A 15,229-nucleotide genomic window follows, 5' to 3' on the forward strand; every position below is an offset into this window, starting at 1 on the left:
GGTTTCATCTTTAAGACCCTATATATTTTATTCCAATAAAGCCATCCTTGTGTATGGTTAATCCAATCTGGATCAAATTTAAAACATGGCATTGCATGCATTGCTTTGATTATCAATATTCCATGTCTTGGCTGATTCAGCAGAAACTGACTTCTTTTGTGTGGTTCCTCAGTTGGCGTTGTGGCTGTCCATGGCTTTAGGACAATGAAAATTATTTCTTTATTCTTATTCTTTCTTTGGAAGTTCTTTGGACTTGTACAGTTTCATTAATCAAAATTACTTTTGGAAAATTCGGATAGCTTTGTACATTCTGTTTGATTTCTTCCTAACCTATATTCAGAATTTCTACTTTTCTTGGTGTAAAACTGTTCCATTAGCAAGCCATTGCAGACACCCCTCATTTAGAATTACCAAAGAGCTCCATAAAGTACACAGGTAGCACTTCTATCACAACATCCTCGAGGTAAGTGGTAGTCTACAAACAGAAGAATTAGAGGAGTATCAAACCCGACTAGTATCCATGAGGATGTAGGTTCAGTCCCTGGCTTTGCTCAGTGGATTGGGGATCCACTGTTGCCATGAGCTGTGGTGTACGTTGCAGACGTGGCTCAGATCCCGCATTGCTGTGGCTGTGGTGTAGGCCGGCAGCTGTAGCTCTGATTCGACCCCTAGCCTGGGAACCTCCATATGCCATGTGTGCAGCCCTAAAGAGAGAGAGAAAAAAAAAAAAAAAAAAGAGGAACAAGAGGGTCATGTGGTTAAGACAATTGCCCAAAGCCATGTAGCTAGGAAAAAGAGACAAATGCGCCAGAATTATGATGTCCAGGCTCCAGGCCCAATCATCCACACTGTACCCACTCCTGTTTCTAGTACACAGGCAGCTGATATGTGCTCGGTTTAAGAGTACCAGCTTCAGGGGAAAATACAAATGTGTCTTTATTTTTCTCTCTAAACAAAAGAGAAATGTCTGTCCTTCAGGGGAACTGGGCCAGATGAGATGAAATTCCATGTGAGCTCTTGGTTTTTTGGAGAACACCCTAAGAGAGCTCTTAATGAGTTTCTGGAGAGATTTTTCAACTATGAATTTCACTATCTTATAGCAATCATCTTGCAATATAGCCTTTAGACTGAGATCTTAAGATGATAATGGGAGGTTCCCTGAGGTGAAGTCACGCTATTCCAATCTTGACACCATTTTCACTAACATCATTGGGTAATTCTTCTTTTTTTTTTTTTTTTTTTTTTTTTTTTTTGTCTTTTTGCCATTTTCTTGGGCCGTTCCCACGGCATATGGAGGTTCCCAGGCTAGAGGTCCAACCAGAGCTGTAGCCGCCGGCCTGTGCCAGAGCCACAGCAACGCAGGATCCAAGCCATGTCTGCAACCTACACCACAGCTCATGGCAATGCCAGATCCTTAACCCACTGAGCGAGGCCAGGGATCGAACCCAAAATCTCATGGTTCCTAGTCAGATTCGTTAACCACTGAGCCACAAAGGGAACTCCTCATTGGGTAATTCTAAGAAGTATATATTGGACTTTAAATCAATAGCAGATTTTTTTTTTGGTCTTTTTCGGGATGCACTTGTGGCATATGGAGGTTCCCAGGCTAGGGGGCTGATAGCCGCTGGCCTACACCACAGCCACAACAATGCCAGATGTGAGCCACATCTGCAACCTATACCATAGCTCTTGGCAACACTGAATCCTTAACCCACTGAGTGAGGCCAACCTGTGACCTCATAGATACTAGTCAGATTCATTTCCCCTGAGCTATGACAGGAACTCCAAATCAATGGCAGATTGATCAATGAACAATTAACTTATTAACTGGACAAATATTTACTATCTACTATGTGCCAGGCATTACCCTAGCCATAATTATATATACTGCAGTAAAGAAAACAAAAATACAGAGTTCCTGTCATGGCACAGTGGAAACAAATCTGACTAGGAACCGTGAGGTTGTGGGTTCAATCGCTGGCCTCGCTCAGTGGGTTAACGATCCGGTGTTGCTGTGAGCTGTGGTGTAGGTTGCAGCTGAAGCTCGGATCTGGCACTGCTGTGGCTCTGGCACAGGCCGGCGGCTACAGCTCCGATTAGACCCCTAGCCTGGGAACCTCCATGTGCTGTGGGTGCAGCCCTAAAAAGGACAAAAAGACAAAAAAAGAAAAGAAGAAAAAAAGAAAAAAAAATACTTCCCATCTTCATGTAGGATGAAGTCTAGTGATCATTATCTGATAAAGACACTTTTATTTACTAAAGATGAGTCACCACCAAAGCTACTTCCATTTATATAGGTGATAATTAGTTAATATTAATGCAACAACAGCAGTATACAAAGATACACTGCCTAAGACACTAGTTTCCATGTTCAAGTGATGAGGACTATTATGAATCACCTGGATTCAGAATCGCATGGATTCTGAAAAGTATATACTCCTGATGATGATCAGCTCTTTTCAGTCTTCTTGTTTCTGACAACAGACTGCTGAAACACTACTTATAGCCTGAAATGACCTTTAAGTTTTCTGCATCTGCTTCCAACCCTCTCCGTTCTGCCTGTATATTATGCGCAGCATTTACGTGGCAAATGCTTTTGTTATTGGGCTTGTTAACTTGTAGTCTTTTTCAGAAACTACTCACCAATTGCTGACTGCATAGCATCCTCATTCATCATGTCTTTGAGTCCTTGTTGGAAGTCTAAAGCTCAAGTTCAACTCTACCTCTGAAGAGAAAGTCAGCCTGGCATCAGAGCATATACTGAGAGCCTCCCAGCCCTTCAGTCTACATACTGCTCAAAATTAAGTGACTATAAGCCACTATTGCTCTTACCTTTTATAAAGTTATTTGAGCATATGAAAAAGAGTGAGTAAAATCTCTTAGCAGCTGATACAAGAATACTTCTTGGAGAAAGCGTTGTATCTTTGGGCATGACAGGTTGATAAAAGGATTGAAATGAAAGATAAGAGGGCAGAGAGCAGAAAGAAAATGCAAAGGCGTGCTCAAGGAATTAAACTTGATCTTTACTCTGCCTTCGAAGTTGCATTAACTGGAAGGCCCTTCCTTTGGTTGAACATCAAGATGTTCGGAGTGGGTATGGATAGAGCACAGAAAGCTCTGTATGAAAGGAGTGAGGAATGCATGGGCATTCTCATGGGAGATCAATAAAAAAGTTGGTTGAGTCCCTCTGAGGACAGTAGAGAGAAGACTCTTTGGGGAAAAACAAATATCTACAGGGACATTTCAAGTGGTTTTTGGAGCAATGGGAGGTATAATCCCTTTAGGATCACACCTGCCATATGGAATCAACAAAGCTTATGTTGCTCTAATTTTTTTTCACTCACTGATTTAATCAATGTGGCACTCTTCTAAGAGCTTGAATACAGGATAGATCCCTTGCTTTGTGGAGATTATATTCTAGGGAGACAAACAATATCATTGAACATAATAAATAGAAAATGGTTACACATAGGTCAGAAGGTATCAAGTGCTATAAAGAAAAAAATTGTACATCCACACACACACACACACACACACACACACACACACACACACACATTTCTTTTCTTATATTATCTTCCATTATGGTCTATCCCAAGCTATAGTTCCCTGTGCTATACGGTAGGACCTCATTGCTTATCAGTTTATCTATTTCAAATATAATAGCTTGCATCTACCAACCCCAAACTCCCAGTCCATCCTATTCTCTCCTCTCTCCCACCTGGCAATGACAAGTCTGTTCTCCATGCCTGTGAATCTGTTTCTGTTCTGTAGATAGGTTCATTTTTGCCACATTTTAGATTCCACATGTAAGTGATATTGTATGGCATTTGCCTTTCTCTTTCTGACTTACTTCACTTAGTATGAGAATCTCTAGTTGCATCCATGTTGCTGCAAATGGCATTATTTGATTCTTTTTGATGGCTGACTAGTGCTTCATTGCATATATGTACCACATCTTCTTAATCCATTCATCTGTCAATGGGTATTTAGGTCATTTCCATCTTGGCTATTGTGAATATTGCTGCTATGAATATAGGGGTGCATGTATCTTTTCGAATTATAGTTTTGTCCAGATTTATGCCCAGGAGCGGGATTGCTGGATCACATGATAATTCTATCTAAAAACAGTTAGTTTTCTGAGGAACTTCCCTACACTGTTTTCCATAGTGTAGATGCATTTTGAAAGCAGATCATTTTGTTGTGCTGTAGAAATTGGCACAACATTGTAAATCAACTATACATTTAAAAAAATAATTCTGAACCAAAAAAGAAAGAAAGAAAGAAAAATAAAGTAGAGCCAGGAGGGTGTCCTGGCCCATTCAATGAAAGTTGCAAGGGAAAGACAAGGGCCAATGATGGCTTCAAGTTTCCAATCAGCCAGAAGATAGGAACTGCCATCTGCTGAGATGCAGAGGGCTACTGGAGGAGCAGGACCATGGGGGAAAAGAACCAGGAGCTACAATTTGGTCATGCTGAGTCTGACATATGCAGTAGACGCCCAGGTGGAAATGCTGAGGAGACAGCTGGATATGTAAGTTCAAAGTCCAGGAAAGAGGACAGGACTACAAACAATAAATGTATGAGTCAACAGAAAATCAAGTTAAAGCCCGTGTTCCTGGATGAGATCATGAGGGGAACAAGTAGTGAAGAGTTAGATGGTGCCGAGAAGACAGATGAGGGCTGAACCATTAAACTCCATGTGTGACACCTAAGGGAAGAGAGGAAGCCAGCCAAGAGACTGAGCAGGAGCAGCCAGGGTGGTAGGACACCCAGCAGGTGTGTTGTCCTGGAAGCCAAGTATAGGAAAATGCACCAAGAAGGAGGAAGTGATCAGCTGTGCCAGAAGCTGTTGATATGTCAGGTAAGATGAAACTGAGACATGAACAGCTGGTAAGAGCAGTTTCATGGAGCAGTGAGGACCAGAGTCTGATGGAGTATGTTTAAGAGGGGATGAAAGAAACAGCACCGAATGGAAGGACAACTCCTGTGCTGCAGAAGAGAATAGATAAATGGGGCAGCAGATCCCAAGCGAGGTGGAGCAAAAAGAAATGTGGTTTTTAATGTTTTTGCATGAGTGTATTCTTGGTGGGGGGGGGGCGGGGATGAAGGGCTATTAAGTTATGCCTGTAGTTTGGCTCAGGTCAAATAAACGATGACCATGCCTGGAGATATAGGAGTTTGGGGATAGAGGATACATGTATGGAGGAATATATGTATGACTCGGCCATTGTGCTGCACAGTAGAAACTGACAGAACACTGTAAATGAACTCTAATGGAAAAAAATGATAAAAATAAATAAGTACATAAATAATAAGTAACTAAATAAATAATGATGCCTGTCTTGGATCTACCTGTCCCTTTAATCCCATCACTACAATGTGACTTCTTCTGAAAAAGTCTATCATCTAAGGTGAGAAATCCTTCTCACTCTCTTCTTCCTCTTCTTCGTCATCTACTAGACATCTATTAAACCTGGGGCACCTGTGCCAGTCACTTCCGAGAGCACTGGTGCTCAAGACCAGTTGTGGGTGCTGACAAACAAATAAACCCCTGTGATTTTATGACTCACATGATCTGTATGAGCAGAAGATATGTATTTATTGCTTATTCTCTCTCCCTTCTAGAATGCAAGCTCCTTGAGAGAAGGTACCTTATCACTTTTTCTCGCTGTTGTATCTCTAGACTAGAATGGAATTAAATCCTTGTGAAATGCGTCAATGAAGACGAGAATACAGTGTCCAGCAGGACTACATGATCACTCCTACTTCTTGGTCCCTCATGTTCAAAGGCAATAAATATCTTACAATTGTATTCTTTTCATTGCTAGAGGAATAAATGGTTGATGAAATATAACAATTGCTCTGCTTATCTTCCCCACTGACCTGTGATGATATGCCTAACATTCTTCCATCACCTACACCCACAATACCCATTCCTTGGGTTGAAATGGTAGCTTTGAGATGAACTCTAGGATACCAAGAAAAGGGACACTGGGGCAAATCGTGGGTTAAGCGGGTATCTTGAGTCCCCTACTCTAATTCAACCAAAGAGCTCTACGATTATCTGCTATTACATTTGAGTCTGTGTAAAATATCCTTTGAGAATGGGTCTCTGCTGCCCCAAACAAGTTGGAAAACCCCTTCAACCCTTCAGATTTTAAGTGTTCAGTTAGTCTAAGAAAGCTTACATTTTAATTCATTTTCTTGGCAAGGAATACTTAGCTCTGAATGTAATTACAGACTGTTTAGCTTTCCATTATATAAATAAAATGGGACGAAAGAATGGTACGCAAGATGAGTAACTTCTGAAGTGGCACAGGCCTCGTAGAGGAGGGGTTCAGGAAGTCTAAACCAGGAGAATAAGTGTGAAGAGGTGAGGTCTAGAGCCACAATGAGCTGTGAAGGGCCCCATGTGAAGGTGCCGTGGGTGTGGCTCCAACTCCAACACACTCCAGGGTAAGAAATGCCACCTGGCTTTATTTTTCTAAATCAAATAAATCCACACTTCCACACTCAAAAAGGTGAAAAGAACTATTATTCAGGCATTTTGGGCATGGGGGTCTCTTCCTCCCTTAGGATCCAAGGGAAGAACTGAGGAAGAGGCTTAGCTTTCAGTTCCTCAGAGAATCAGAGGGGCTTCTGGTTCTAAGCCTTTGGGATTTATGGGCTTATATGGCAGCCAGAATGCTCCATCATGTCTGTGCCATGCCACGGTCACACCAGGTCACGCCAGAGCCGTGGGTCCCCATGTAGCTTTCCTGGTTGCTCCATGCAGCCATTTCTCTGAGACCCTGCCTCTTCCCCTAAGCTAGTGCTCACGGGTTCTTGCTATGGGAGGGATGTGCCAAGGTCCAGCCCCCTTCCAAGTCTTGGGGGATGACTTCTCTGCCCCCTGCTTCCACCTCTACCCTGTAAACCCTTCTCCCATGCACCCTACCCCAGATGATGACACAAGCTCTGCTTGATCCTTCTCTCCCTTTTCAGAGATTACAAAGACAATAAGACACATCTTTTATGTCTTAACAAATTGCTCCATCACACAGATTTTTTTCACTCACTGCAGATGAAGCAAATGACTCTATTAGCACCTTTCAACATCTCTGTTCCAAGGTAGCAGAGGGTAGGCAGCCAGTAATGCCTGTTGCATAAAACACACGTAAAGAGCCCTTAGATAGTCTAAAAATAGAAATGCCACAATGACTTCCTCTTTTATGATCTGTGGTGACCATCTTGCTACAAAGACAAAGTAAAACCAGTCCCCTTAATACAGTCCAACTCTTTGGTTCCAAGTCTCTCAATGCCTATTATATAACATGATTTTGTTTTGTTTTGTTTCATTTTGTTTTGATTTTTAGGGCTGCACCCATGGCATACGGAAGTTCCTAGACTAGGGGGCAAATCCGAGCTGCAGCTGCCGGCCTATGCCACAGCCACAGCCACACCAGATCTGAGTCACATTTGCGATCTACACTACAGCTCATGGCAATGCCGGATCCCTGACCCATTGCGAGAGGCCAGGGATGGAATCTGCACCCTCATGGATACTAGTTAGATTCAGTTCTGCTGCGCCACAACAGGAACTCCTATAACATGTTTTTAATAGTGAGAAACTATCACTGTCAACCCATGCCCAAAGCAAATTCAAAACAACTCCCCCAATTAAATGTCCTCAAGACTAAGCTACTCCTTGACTCATTTTTTTTTCCCCTCTGAAATAAAGCTATGCTTTGATTCAGTGGAAACTTTGCCAGCTGGCCTTCAGCTTAAATTTCTAAAAGGAAGAGTTAAGTATACTTATTGCCTGTCTGACAGCTTGATGGAAGACCTATCATTCTACAGCAAAATCAGTCATTATAGAATTATCCAAAAATCACTAGTAGGAAACAAGAATAGATTTATAACTGGTGGCACTCTGATAGGAGAGGGATGGAAATAGAGTTTAGAAAGCAGTTCCATGTCATCATTCAACATCTCAAGTAAAATCACAGGATAAAATAGAGTTAGACAAAACCCTGCCTGGTAGATTTTAAATCCAATGAGACGGGATAAAGGAAAGAGCGGAGTAAAAAGCAGGAAGTCAAGCTTTAGGGTTAAAGAATGCCAGTAATAGACTACCAAGAAAAAGTCAAAACTAACTTTCTTTCTTTCTTTCTTCTTTCTTTCTTCCTTTCTTTCTTTCTTTCTTTCTTTCTTTCTTTCCTTCCTTCCTTCCTTCCTTCTTTCTTTTTTCTTTTTTTCTAGGGCTTCGCCTGTGGCATATGGAAGTTTCCAGGCTAGGGGTCAAATCAGAGCTGCAGCTACTGGCCTATTCCACAGCCACAGCAACACCAGATTCAAGCCATGTCTGTGACCTACGCCGCAGCTCATGGCAATGCCATATCCTTAACCCACTGAGTGAGGCCAGGGATCCAACTTGCATCCTCATGGATACTAGCTGGGTTCATTACTACTAAGCCACAATAGGAAATCTGAGAAGTTTAAACTTTTTAAAAAAGAAATCTCTATTCATTCAACAATTGAGAGAAAGAGCGAGAAGGCAGGAAATTTTTTAAAATGAGAACAACAACTTCCTATCAGGAATTGTCTAATTAAAAGAATATACTAGTTTTACTATCTCATAATTTAGGGTCTAAAAGTCTTAAATAGGACAATGAAGCAATTTTGTCAAAAACTGTTGGAAAACAAGATGTCAGGACTCTGTTACTTATCATTTCCTGCAAATAAGTGCAATAATGTAAAGTTTTTGAAAAGCATGGACAATTTAGAAACTACATATTTGTACTTAACCCTCTCGACAGGGCTTAGTATCTGGCAGGCAGAGATTCTGAAATTCAGAGTAATTATACAAACATTTAAGCTGGGGGGGGTGCTACTTTCAGAATTTGCTTTAGGAAATAAAAATTTTACTTTCTAAATAAATCATTCTTATTTATTTGTACCTTAAAGTATTTTTGAGACTTTCTCCAAGTCTAAGCCTGTCTCAAATGATATTTTGCAATTATTCACTATGAATCATAAAATGATAATGATGGCACAATACACTTAGTACTCTTGACAAATTTCAAACATATGTTGAAAGTTTTCTCTTAAGTGCTAATACATGCAGAGAAACATAGGAAAAATAAAGGAGATATACATGACTTGAAAAGTAACATATACATATGGTAATATCGAAAAAGCTATATGTATTAACAGTTTTTCAGACCTTTATTAAATGTGTAATGCAATTACAACATCTATAGAAAGGCATAGAAGAAAAATGAACAAAGAAAAATCATGTTTGAAGAGCCATTCCATGGCATTTTTCTTATTTGTTGGGCTATACAAGTTGGACTGATATCATTTTATAAGTCTACAGTTTATGAATTTCATTTTCAACTCAAACCAAATTTATTTTTAATCCCAGTGTCTTTTTTTGTCCATTTATTGACAATCTAAAACCTAGAATAAATTGTCTATGATTGGCAGTACTGTATAGCCTGAGACCCAAAAAGAGAATAGACATATTTAGAATTTACTGTGAAAAGAACTTTGAAAGAATATCTTTCAAGAGTAGATTACAGTTCTACCCTCATGTCTAAAAATTCACTTCCAATTCCATGAAGACAGTGCCATGTTACTTTCCCACGTATTCTCTCTTGTTAATTACTGTAACAGAGTATTCCCAAACATCATTCTTAAAAATTCACCGATCTTCAGTACATTGCAGCATCTCACCTGTCTTCTAGATCAGGGAGACAGTAGCTGGATGCCAAGATTCTGAAGCCCTAAGTTAGAACCCTGTCCACAACCCTCTCTACTTTCCATCTTCTTAATGGATCATAACAATCCCCATTCACCTGTCCCCATGCAGTAAGCCATGCAGTAAGCCATGAGGACAGCACAAATTCCACTGCGTGGGTCAAGGCAGAATTGGGAAAACCTAGTACTTCTGGCACCTGATCCTTCAAGCTTAAACTGTCCCCAAATAATCGGGTAGCTTCACTTCTAAATGCTATTGTGATTAAAAGAAAATTAGTTCATAAACATTCATCCTAATATCCATAATGATATTGATTGGGTCTATGGACAAGGAAAACAATCATTCACAATAATGACCCTGAGATGTCAAAATAAAAGTCGGTCTGTAGAAAAAGTCCAGACTTGGATTTAAACTAAGCTATTTGTGCTGATTTGAGCAAGCTGTTTAAACCTTCGGGACTTTAGTTTCCTTATCTGAATTCCACCTGCTTTGGAGTTGTCTTTATCAGTAATTGATATAAAGCACCTGGCACCAGATCACATAAAGCCCACTATGTCCTGCTTATTAAGACTGGAAAATACATAATTCACTTTTGAAAGAGGGCCATCAAGTGTATAAAACTGCCTTGTGCTTAAAGGGTCAACCTGCAAATAATTAGAGCATCCTATTCTCCAACCTTGTAGTTAGAAGCAGGCAGCCTACTTAAGATCTGGAAAATGGGGGCAATTGGATTCTTTGTAACAACCAAGATAATCTGGGAAGAACAAGTCTGAAAAGATCAACACACACAGGAACCAATATAACCGCATCGAGGGATAGAATTCCTAACTTTTCTTTGGCTCAGAGACAAAAAAGGAAGTCAATTGCTCCAGGAAAGTTGACTTTTCCTGTTAAATCGTTTGTGTCCTGTTAAATGATTTACATGCTGGTGGAACACAGAGGTCCCGAGTTCTCCCATGCTTCCTCCACGTTTCTATTCTGCATGCCCTTCACAGCTCAGCTACGTAAAATCTCTCCTAGTATCCCTGGTTACCAGTATTATATGTAACAAAGGCACACAGACCAAACTCAACATGGAAAAATCAACCTCGCCTGAAACTAAATATAAGTACAATTTAATTAACTTGCATTCCAGAGGCATAGCTGCCAACTTACTGAGACTGAACTAGGTACACAGCACCCAAAGGCTCAGAGGGAGAGGGAAAATATTACTCTTCTCCCCCACCCCCAGACTCCACAGGCTTCATATGTTCCTTTGTACCAGTAAGCAGGAATAATGTCCTCTGTATACAAGATACAGGGATCCAACTAGGGAGACATATACTGAAGGAAGGCAGGAAGCAGAGAGAGGTAATGAGAGGCTGAAGTTTCAGGAAAGATACAGGAACTAGACATGAATGGCAAATTATCTGGCATCCAAGTCAGCTCTGAGTCAAGTAGGGGAAGGTCTACTTAATCCCTGAAAGGGGAAAAGACATTGCTGCAGATAATGGAAAGTCAGAATCAATGTGCCTGACACTGTGAACTCCCAGGACTGCAATGAGGACCGTCACGGAGTCTCATCTAGAAATACGCCACGGATCAGCCTTATGTGTTTAAATCAGTCCGGGGAAACTTTATAACACAAGGGTTGGCCAGTGGTGTGTGGGTTAGGGGACTGAGCTCAGGAAAGGGGGTGATGCCCCTGGGAAAAGGTCCATTTGTTCCCATTTGACATAAGGGTAGGGAAGACGTGGTTTTCAGGCAGGAGCACGAGATGGCAGCCACACTCAGCACCGGAAAGAAGTCAGGAGAGGGAGGGAGTGGGAGGGATCGGGAGCTTGGGGTTATCAGATACAACTTAGAATAGATTTACAAGGAGATCCTGCTGAGTAGCATTGAGAACTATGTCTAGATATTCATACTGCAACAGAACAAAGGGTGGGGAAAAAAATGTATACATGTAAGAGTAACTTGATCCCCATGCTGTACAGTGGGAAAAATAAATAAATAAATTTTAAAAAACCTTAAAAAAAAAAATTCAGCCCGAGACCCTCACCACGTGAGAGGGGGTGGAGAGGCACAGGGACTCCAGCTGGGAGACTTCTTGCCTCTAAAGGACATCCTCAGCTTGGGTCTGTATCTGGGTAAATCTGAAATCATGAAATCGCACTTCTGCGATTATTACTACAGAGAATTAAAGTCTTTCCCAGCAGATGCCTGCTTGTATCTTTAGCACATTTTTCTATTGGTTTTTTTCTGTACTGGTTTATTGAAACTTTTTTGTTGCAATTATTTTTTTCTCCAGGCCATCACTTCTTTGTCTTTTTCTTGTAAAGTCACGGTCGCTTTAGCTCTGGAAAAGCTTTATGTGTATCTGAAGTCAACTACATCAGTCCTCATGATTTATGTCTTTAGAAACCACATCTATATGTGTTGTCAAACAGAAACTCTCGGAGGACAGGGATTTTTGTCTGTTTTGTCTTCCGCTATAGCCATAGGACCTAGAACAGTGATGGACATACAGCGTGGGTTACGCAAACTATGTTTTCAAGCCAGAACCTTCGTTGAGCAGATGGAAAACACCATGGCCAAAATTAAGACACATATTCTAGGCCACAGAGATAGGAAAATCAGGTCAGGTTTCCTAATAGTCAAAAGGACATGGCCATTGGGGGAAGGCTATGAATTGACTGACTGATTTTTTGTTAAGTAAGAAAGTTTCCCATTTTGCTGAAATGGTCAAAATGTGAAATACACAGCCTGGTCTGTATTTGAGAGAAAAGAATAAAAGACCTCTGACGATGTGTTCCAGATTTAAGTTTCAGCAAAATGCCAAAGGAAAGAAATGTGGTGGCTACTTTCAAGCCGGTACCTTTCTTAACGCTGACCACCAGGGGGAGACCACACCATGAAGCAAAGCACAGAGCCCGAGCTGCAACTACAGGAACCATCCAGGTGTGTGAGCAAAAACAACTGTATTTTATGTGTTTTGACTATGTTAAAATAAAATCACATTAAGAAATCATTTTACACCTCAAAAATCAGACACAAAAATCTGAATTCTCATAGACCCATGCGTCACGGGACCCTTGAAATGGTGCGTTTATTTCAGAATTGACATCTTCCATTCTCGTAACAACCAATAATTTCAGAAATCCAATTTTTACCCAGCCAGCTTTATTGCAAGAGGCTTTATATACATTTTAAAAATTGTAATTGGTACCTAGAGTGATTTTTGTGGAATGGAAATAGGTTTTTCAGCAGGTGATCTCATTACAGGATAATCTCATTACCAATGTCTGTTAGAAAGTCTCACCATGACACCCAAGCTGAAATGAAGCTCTTCCCCACTGCAGAAAAGGTTTTGTGAAAGTTAGTATTATAAGCTCCAAGCTTCTCTGCTCTAAGAACTCTGAAAAACACTGCCAAATTTTCCTCTGCAACTATCCTCCTTAGGAAACTCTGTGATAACCATTCCAGGGCCATTTACAAGTAGACAGAAAAGGAAGCCAAGTGCTTTGCAAATTTTGGCTTGATTCAATTGGATCTTGGGAGATCTCCCTGCCTAAAGTATTTCCCAGCTAAAATTCCCCAGTTTGCATTTTACTCATTTAACACAAGCCAAAAGGCCTCAATTAAAAGGCAGCTCCTGGGGACTCTTCATTTACTCAACCAGCCAAGAATTCTGGAGTCTGTCTGTGGAAGGCACAGTGCTGGACTTGGCAGAAATCATAAGGCCTCACAGAGACTGCAAAAGACAAGTCATTATCAGGACTACTACATAAAGATAGCACTATATGTTTATCTTTTTAAAATGACACTCTGGAAATTTAGCATAAAAAAATTAGGAAAGGGTAAAATCTAAAACGTGGGACCCCAAGAAGGACATATTGAAACTGAGCAGGGCCCTGTGGGGCTCTTGGCACAAGCTTTTCTGTGTCTTCCCTTCTTTCTTTCTTTCTTTCCTTTCTTTCTTTTTAGTAGTTGACTTACAGTGTTCTGTCAATTTCTGCTGTACAGCAAAGTGACCCAGTCATAAATATACATATACACATTCTTTTTCTCACATTATCCTCCATCATGTTCCATCACAAGTGATTGTGCTATACAGCAGAGTGTCCACCCTTTCTTGTTTTTAGGGAATAAGCCACAGCCTCCATGACCTTCCCTGAACTCCAAAGAGCACATTCAAACAGTGGTTAATCAGGGAAGGGAGGTGAGGCGATGCAGAGACGAGGGAGAAACAGTTGTGAAACAATAGTGTGGCCTTGAGGCAGGATCTTGGTTGCTCTTCAAGGAACATACATAACAATATCTTTGATACGTTCTGCAGAACTAAAACCCCCCAAGAAATGAAAACAAGAACCAGTCCTGGGGCCACTAAACACCACCTTTGAAGAAGAATGAAAGCCTACATCCACCTGATCCTTATCTATGGCCTTATTTTCTACACCCAAACTATAAAACCACTTCCTAATCTCTCCCAAGGGGAGCACAGTCTTTAGGGAATGAGTCTGCCGTGGCCCCCTTTGCCTGGCAAAACAATAAAGCTATTCTTTTTTTCCTTCCCCCCAAACTCTGTCTCTGTGTTCCTATTCAGCACTGGGGGACAGAGGCTGTTTCAACAACAAAACCTGGGTAGAAAGGCCCCAGAGGACTAAGGGTCACATGGGGGCAGCAGGGGCCAAAGAAGGGGGGACAGTGACCTAAATGAGAATCAGAGAGGAAGGAAGTCCCCTCTGCTAAAAATTCCACCCAGGACTAAGCATCCATGGCTTCGTTTAAGCCAACCCTTTATCAACTGCTTTCTATTTATCAGGTATTGTCTTCAAGGCTTTACCTTCACTCTTCCTATGGACACAGCTATGAGGTGATACGCTTATTTATCAGAGGATGCAATCTACGTTAAAAAAGTTGCTAACTTTCCACCATAATATAGTGAATAAGGACTAGAGCCACTTACTAAAACCAGAGCCTATGTATTTAACATAAATACTCAAGGGCACTGCATCAGTTTCCTTACTGCTATTGCAAAAAAAAAAAAAAAAAAATTAACACAAATTAGGTAGCTTAAAAGAGGAATTTATTCTCCCACAAGTGTGCAGGTCTCACTGGGCTAAAATCAAGATCCTGGCAAGTATGTGTTCCATTCTGGAGGCTCTCAGGGAGAATCTGTTTTCTTGCCTTTCCAGCTCCCAGTGGCTACGCCCCCACCCCTTCCTTGGCCCGTGGCCCCCTTCTTTCATGTGGAAAGTCACCAATCCAGTATCTCTCTCACCCTGCCTGGGCATCATCTCTTTCTCCGACTCCCCTCTTCTCCTTCTGTGACTCTCCTGCTTTGGGGCCACCCAGACAATCCAGGAGAATCTCTCTCTCTCTCTCTCCCCCACCCTTGCTCTTTCTCTCTCTGGCAGTGCCCACAGCATATGGAAGTTCCCAGGCCAAGGACTGAATCTGAACTGAAGCTGTGACCTCCTCTGGATCCTTTAACCCACTGCATAG

General features: G+C 41.3%; 1 protein-coding gene and 1 long non-coding RNA gene across 8 annotated transcripts in view; one reads left to right on the plus strand and one right to left on the minus strand.

The window, feature by feature from the left end:
- The window catches only part of CORIN (corin, serine peptidase), a 280,415-nt gene that overhangs the window by 110,763 nt on the left and 154,423 nt on the right, over positions 1–15,229 (minus strand). The window lies entirely within an intron of this gene.
- On the plus strand, positions 4,350–5,857 carry LOC102166909. Its single transcript, XR_304835.3, has 2 exons — positions 4,350–4,864; positions 5,629–5,857. It is a non-coding gene; the product is annotated as an uncharacterized LOC102166909 (long non-coding RNA).

This window comes from Sus scrofa, chromosome 8, assembly GCF_000003025.6.
Source record: "Sus scrofa isolate TJ Tabasco breed Duroc chromosome 8, Sscrofa11.1, whole genome shotgun sequence".
NCBI lineage: Eukaryota > Metazoa > Chordata > Mammalia > Artiodactyla > Suidae > Sus > Sus scrofa.